General features: G+C 38.5%; 1 long non-coding RNA gene across 1 annotated transcript in view; it reads right to left on the bottom strand.

The window, feature by feature from the left end:
• Positions 1-305: 305 nt before the first annotated feature.
• LOC117952518 overlaps positions 306-7,616 on the bottom strand; it is a 10,375-nt gene continuing 3,064 nt past the window's right edge. The window contains exons 4-6 of the long non-coding RNA XR_004658430.1: positions 1,651-1,781; positions 1,522-1,552; positions 306-543 (exon numbers count right to left, since the gene is read on the bottom strand). This is a non-coding gene — a long non-coding RNA (uncharacterized LOC117952518). The remainder of the gene's footprint in view (positions 544-1,521; positions 1,553-1,650; positions 1,782-7,616) is intronic.

Here is a 7,616-nt window from a genome sequence, read left to right as displayed (position 1 = left end):
TGGGATGCTAACTGCAGGTGATGGCTTTGTAGCATTAAAATGGCGCCATGGGAGCTCAGAGAGGCTGACCCCCTCGGTGTGATCATGAACACAGGCCGTGTATGTGTGTATGTATGACATATTACACCTTTTACACTGTAATAGGCTTCACATTGAAGGAAACAATCAGACTTCACTTTAAACATCTGTTTACCTTAACCATAACCACAAACACACACACACACACACTTTCCAAACCAACTGCATTGAGGGAATTTGGCGCTTGGAGCTGATCAATAACCAGTTAGATACGGTTAACAAGATGCAGCAAACCTGTACTATTTAAAAAAAAAAAATACATGAAAAAACCAAGGTTCAAAAGGGATTGAAGGATAGTTCATAGTTCTTGACGGTGCTTGGGGACGTGTCTTCTCCTTAATATAAGCAAGCAAACCCCCTGAGTAGACACTGGTGGTGAGGAAGAGAGTTGGCTGAAGATCCGGTGACGGATGATGGGATGTGGAGTGGGTCTTCTGATGAGTTCAGTTGGATGAACCCTGGGCCCTGGATGTAATGAAGACTGGAGGTGAATAGGGTAAAAATTACACTGTAACAAATTTAACATCAAATTTACAGTAACTTACTGGCAACAAATGTCCAGCAAGTCACTGTGACTACTTTTTACAGTAAAGGTACCGTACTTCCTGTAGTACTTTACTACAGTACTTGTACCTGTACTTTACTGTATTTTAGGTATTCATTGTAAAATACAAAACAATTATACACAACATAAGATAAAAAAGTAAAAATACAATAGTTTACTTTCCTATTTACAGTACTATAGTGGCTATATTGTGATTTTTTGTGATTTGACTACTGTGATTTTGGTTGTAATGTAACTTTACAGCATTCTGCTGTTAAATCATGTACAGTAGTGTTACTGTGAAATCTAAAGGAAATAACTGGAGATTTCACAACCATTATTTACAGTGTATTCATCTGAGTTGGAGGAGGTTAATTTCTCTTTCCACCATCTGGCTCACTGTTCTAAACCATAGAGGTGTACAACAAGACATCCTTAAAATTGTTCCACTCCTATGAGCTGTAAAACTCCACACAGAACAAACTATCAATGAGTATTTTGTTTGTGTGTGTGTGTGTGTGAGTGTGTGTGTGTGTGTGTACCATGTTTAACTACATTTGTGGGGACCAAAAACTGGGAATACAGTAAACTTAGGGGGTCCTGACAGCTTTGTGGGGACAAAATGCTGGTCCCCACGACTTTAAAGGCCTGTTTGAGGAATAAGACTTGGTTTTAGGATTAGGGTTAGAGTTAGGTTAAGGTTAGGGTAAGGGTGAGGGTTAAGGTTAGGCATTTAGGTTTGATGGTTAAGGTTAGGGTAAGGGGCTAGGGAATGCGTTATGTCAATGCATTATGTCAATGACTGGTCCCTACAAAGATAGTGAGACACACTTGTGTGTGTGTGTGCGTGTGTGTGTGTGTGCGTGTGTGTGTGTGTGTGTGTGTGTGTGTGTGTGTACCTGAGAGGACGCCTCGTCTTGTCTATTCTCCCTGAGAGAGGAAAGCAGTGTTAGGATTTGCCGAAATGTCCAGACTGAATGTTTATGCAGAATACCGGTAAATATGTTACAGAGGTTGGTCACACGTACTTTTAATGGTTTCACAGTCACTGATAAATCGATATCCCCATCAACTTCAACATTAGATATATAATCAGTACAAATCACACTGCCACCCCGTGCAGAGCAATCTGCCTGCCCATCTTCTCCACCAGCTTTTCCTAAAAGAAGAATGAATGAAAGAAAATATGAACTCAATCAAATGTTGCCTTCTTGTATTGAAATGTGTTGAGGAATATTACTGCTTACCACTTGGACTGCTTCTTGGATCACTCACTGTATTAGTCTTCATGTTCAAGTTTTTTCCTTTTACATTTTGGATTTTTCTGTCGGTAACAACACTGTTACTATCGGCGACTTGCCGAGTCTGTGAGCCTGTGAATATGAATAAAGGACCGTTTTGGTATTTATGGAATGGACCACTGGAGGACAATAGGGGTCATGTCTCTGGGGAGTCATTCCCCAGAGTCCATATGTTCTTTTTCCCCCAGCACATTTCCTTTGTTTAGGGTGGCTCCTAAATCATGGTAGCAGCTGTCGCCATAGTCCCGCTACACGTTCCGTTCTGCGGTGCCCAGCTACGTCCTGCTGTGCCTTGTAACGCCGTACAGTGCCCTGCTAGGCCATGAACTACTACAAAGAACTGCTACAAACTACACATTTTTGGGACTGTTATTGCCACTCTTCATTCTAACCCCAACCGGCCCGTCAGTCACCACCTACCAAGAGCCTGGGTCTGACCGAGGTTTCTTCCTAAAAGGAAGTTTTTCCTCACCACTGTCGCACTGTTGCTTGCTCTGGAGGAAACTACTAGAACTGTTGGGACCTTGTAAATTCTGGAGTGTGGTCTAGATATAGATACCCTAAATAAAACTGAATTGAATTGAATGTCTTTTTATTCTTTGTGGAGGGGAGGGTCACCCAACGTTTTTAGTCTAGGGGGAATTCTTAACATTCTCAGAACGTTCCCCTAACATTCCCCTAATGTTCCCCTAACGTTCCCCTAACATTCCCCTAACGTTCCCCTAATCTCTACAGGTTGCAACGTTAAGGGAACGTTCTCGTAATGTTCTCTAAAGGTTGCAACCGTTCTGAGAACGTCCGCTGTAACCAAAGAAAACTTTCCAATCAACCAAAACACAACCAACACACAACCAAACCTAACCTTCAGGTAACGTTCATGCAACCAAAAACGAACGTTCCCAGAACATTCTGGGAACTAAAAATTGTTAGCTTTGAAGGGTCACTCAACTTTTGTATTCATGAAAACATCAAAATTACAAAGTGGCTTGTTTGGTGCATACTTTTCCATGCAGATATGAGTCTCGGCCCCCCATTGCTAGCAGATGGGTCTGACCCAACCAAAACATTATATTATTAATTATAATATTCATAATCCGTGCTCATTATAAATTTGAGCAAAATAGGAAAGATATTCTATACCTATTCTTACCTTAATAATAAATTGTCTCCTCTTAGCTGTACAAGTTTGGAGACACTCCCTAATTTAATCATTAAATTAATAGATATTTTTGTGTTGGTGTTGTAGTTTGTAGATGGTCCCTAAGCATCGGAAGCTGCTACTAGAGACCAGTCTTATTTCTCCAGGTTGGAGGACAGTTCCTTTAGATATAAAATAGTTTGTAGCTCATTGTTAACCTTACTACATTAGAAAGATGCATCATTTGTGATTTAATGTCATTTTGCTAGTTTGAATCTGTGAATATCTTTCCTACTTTGCTCATGTTTATCAAGATTATGAATCCGTGCACACAGTTTGTTAAATCGTGAGCACGGATTGTCATGAATCAATGCTCTCGGTTTAACAAACCGGATGTAACCGTATTATGAATCCGTGCGCACAGTTTAGTTTTTTCTTTTCTCAGCTGACCCCGGGAGTGGGGGGCTACGTAGGTAGCAGATGTGTAGTTCCAATGAGACAAAAAGCGGGACTATTCTGCTTCCAACCTGTAGGGGGACCGAAGCAGAAAAAAGTTCCCTAATGTTGCTATAACAACATTTTGCTATAGAGTAATTGATCCCAGAAGTTGAATCTGTGAATATCTTTCTATCTTTGTTCACGTTTATAAAACCGAGGGCATGCATTTTTATTCTGTGTGCACAGTGTAGTTTTTTTTCTTCTCTTAGCTGACCCCAGGGGTAGAAACTCACTCATAGATTAAATATCCCCACACATATTAAGGATGTAATCAACGTCACCTGAATATGACGCCATGATTCTCTCCACAACTGGCCAAATCATGTCCAATACTGACCACACCATGCCCATGATCTGCAAAAGGCAAGAAAATTATGCACAAGTTAGGCTACTTAATAGAAAATATAAAAGTTTGACGCATGCTGCAGTGTATTTGCTGGTTCTCTCCTGTAAAATGATTAACTTCAAATCATTCACCAAAAATCAAGAGTAAAAATGTTTTATATAATTACACAATAAAATACTCAACGTGTGCCAATTGGGGAAATTCTGTGATGTTAGAGGACAGGAAACACAAAAAGGTAGACAGAGTCAAACAAAGACGAGCACAATCACCTGAACACATGCTGTTAACTGGTTAGGATTCTGTAAACCCTCTGCACCCAAAGCTAGAACTGACCTTTGAGCTGTCCTTTACCATCATACTGCAGGTCCTTTGCCTTTATAAAATACTCTGTAGAGTGTTTTCTGTGTTTTCTCTAAGTATTATCCAAAAAGCAAAACAACACATTTCTCTTATTATCCACTGCTTGCAGTGAATCTCACAACTGGAGTAATGTTTCCCTGCTTACAGTACAATCTTATGCTGTGATTTGAGACCGTGGTACCCAGGTCTCTTTCAGGTCTGCAGTAGTGGAAGAAGTATTCAGATCCTTTACTCAAGTGAAAGTACGAATTACAAGTCCTGCATTGGATGTCTATTGAATGTTGTACTAAGTAAAAGTTTGTAAGTATCAGGAAAACGTACTTAAAGTGACAAAAGTAAAATTACTCAAAAAAGAAATACGCATTTTAGAAACTGGAAACAATCCAAACAGCTGTGTGTTTTTCTTTTACTTTTACTCCTTTCATATATATACACATATACACACGTGTATATATATGTGTGTGTGTGTGTGAATATATATGTGTGTGTCTATATGTATACTCTATATATGTCTATTCTATATATAAACTAAAAATATATGTATGTGAACTGTATATACTGTATAGTGTCTTTGTGTATAAAGATGCATTGTGTATGGGAGCCTTTACAATGTTATTTCTTTGCAGAACCACACACAGCCATGGCAGAACTACCCATAACCATGTTTGTACTGATGCTTGATTTAACAAAGCATCAAGAGAGAGAACTTGTCTTAACAGACACACCCGGGCCGAAGTTGGAAACCAGAATCAGCTATAAATCCACTCCCAATCCAGTCCTCACTAACAAGTTTCAAATACTGTCACTGGAGTTACCGTTTTGTGCTGCGTATCTCTAAAAGTATGGGGAACTTCTTTTTTTAAGTCAGTTTAGTCATTTGTATTTGATCCTTTTTCTTTCCAGAAGCCGTATTTGAGCACACACATACATGTAGATTCTTTTAAATGTTAAGGCGAAAATGAAAAAAGAGAAACTGGATCTTTGAATTCTCACAGAATCACAACTGAATTCATATCTTGCTGCTCAGTTAGAATCTTGTTAACCTGGAGTTCCAGTCTCCGTCTCAATGATCATACGTCATGCTTTAGGCCTGCATACATCTATTTAACCCTCATGATGTCCCCATGTTGTCCTCATGTTGTCCTTATGTTGTCCTATCAGTTATGTTGTCATATCAGTGTTCTTTTTAATGACCCAAAATAACATGATTGATTCCACCCAACGCTCTTTGCTAAGTACAAATCTCTACTTTCATTAATTTTGGGGCGTCTTATTCAATTTTATAGCCTTTGAAAATAAATTGAAGAGGATTCAAATAGTATTGAGTAGAAGTTGACATATTCCAGTCTGTGATTATCCATCAACATCCATTCCTTTAATTTTAGTCTAAATAATTCCTAATTTCTGCTTTTCTCACTTAAACATTAGGTATAATCTCCTATAAATTAGGTTTATTGATCATAAATTCCAAAAGTAATTGTAAAACTGAAGTTAATAAGTCAGGGTTACGTAGTGTTGAAAATGTCAAAAAGTGACAAACATTGAAAAAAGTTGTTGAAAACAGGACAAAAACGTAAGAAAAAGTTAAAAGCATTGACAACAAAACATCAAAAGTGTTAATTTTGAATTTTTCGCACGGCTACTTTTACGTTTACACTTTAAGTTAATTTCCAAGCCAGTACTTTGTTACTTTTACTTGAGTCAATTCAATTCAAGTCAATTCAATTCAATTCAATTTTATTTATAGTATCAATTCATAACAAGAGTTATCTCAAGACACTATACAGATAGACCACACTCCAGTAGTTAAATCGGTATTTCTACTTTTACCAGAGTATTTTTAGTATCGGTACTTCAACTCGAGTACAGGAAGTGAGTACTTTTGCAATCTCAGACCTATTCTGGTACAACCTCTAAATATAATTACGAACCTGAAAACGAGCAGAATATTGCTTTGAGGAAAACAGGAACTAGTTAATTGTAATTCTCCTCAAACAAAACTCTCCTGAAATTTCTACAAATCTCCTTTTGTAGACTCTCCAAAGATCTACCACAACAAATGCCGCACAAAACCTCCCTTTATTTAGTGTGACTTATGTTAAACCTACAGTAGATTAAAAAGTTGTCGGTTACCAACCGACAGACCACAGCTTACTGCTTCCTCTTTCTTTAGTGTTTACAGGCTACGCCCTAATGCATTCTGCATGCCAACATGACTGTTCGGTTAACCATTTCCTCTGCAGCCTAAGCCACATGTCATGTCATGTAATACTGCAGTCTTTTTTTGCTGCATTAAAATACTTCATACAGTGTTTTCTGTGTTTTTTCTCGATGTAATAGTCTAAATAGAAAAATACTTTCATGTGATTATCCGTTTCTTTAAGTGACCGACTGTTAAACGGTGCTTTTTATAGAACCAAAACGTTTCTTTATGGATATACAAGTAAGAGACTCACAGAACTACTGTAGTTACCAAAACTAGACCCACGTCTTTATGAAACATTAAATAGCCCATATAACCTACCTTTGTTTGGTGGGACTTATGTGAATATGAAAATGGTTTTCGGCCGACAGAAACCTTGTTGCTTCTCGTGTCTTGCTGTGTCTTCAAAGGCAGAGTGTGTTTACGCCCCAAATACAGCTGAAAAAAAATGGTTTCCTCCAGCCATTTCCTCTTAACTCTTACTCCACCCACCGAGAGCTCCTTGGTCCAAAGGCAGATAAACAAGGCTTCTACTCAGGGCAGAGAGGCAGGGGGTTAGCTGAGTTATCACCTAAATATGTATATTCACCTCTCAGTATTTCTAGACCAGTAGCAGCAACAAATGGCCTTTCATAAGGATTACAATGAACTAGGAAGGGTAGTGGAGGCTCTGGTTGGATAAAACCTACACACTCGAATCTAATCAATCAATTTAAGGTTAAGATCGTTTATTTGCTAATTGGCATTGGATCCTTCACTGCTTGAGAAAGATAGTCTGTCCCCCATTAGACTTAAAATTCAAAAGCATATTTAGTAACAAAAATGTTTTTTATTGACACATTTTTGGTAACAACATATAAAAATGAATGCCCAAAACCTGACACACACACGCTATTTCACTTATTTAGAAATGTATTTTACCTAGATGAGTAACATAGTATGTTAAGCACATGTAAAAAAAATAATATTAAAACCCATAGGAATGTGTGAGTTTATGCCTGGTCGAATAAAGGTCACATAGAGAGGTCATGAGGAGGAGGAGGAGGAGGAGGAGGAAGGTGAGGGGTTTCTGTCAACCCATTTGGAGAATGAACGGACGCCTTGCCATCCTGGGGTGGAGATGGAGCATCCCCCCACATGCTGAGGAC

Source organism: Etheostoma cragini, chromosome 11, assembly GCF_013103735.1.
Source record: "Etheostoma cragini isolate CJK2018 chromosome 11, CSU_Ecrag_1.0, whole genome shotgun sequence".
NCBI classification, from domain to species: Eukaryota; Metazoa; Chordata; class Actinopteri; order Perciformes; family Percidae; genus Etheostoma; species Etheostoma cragini.
This window is presented reverse-complemented; position numbering and strand designations above follow the sequence as displayed.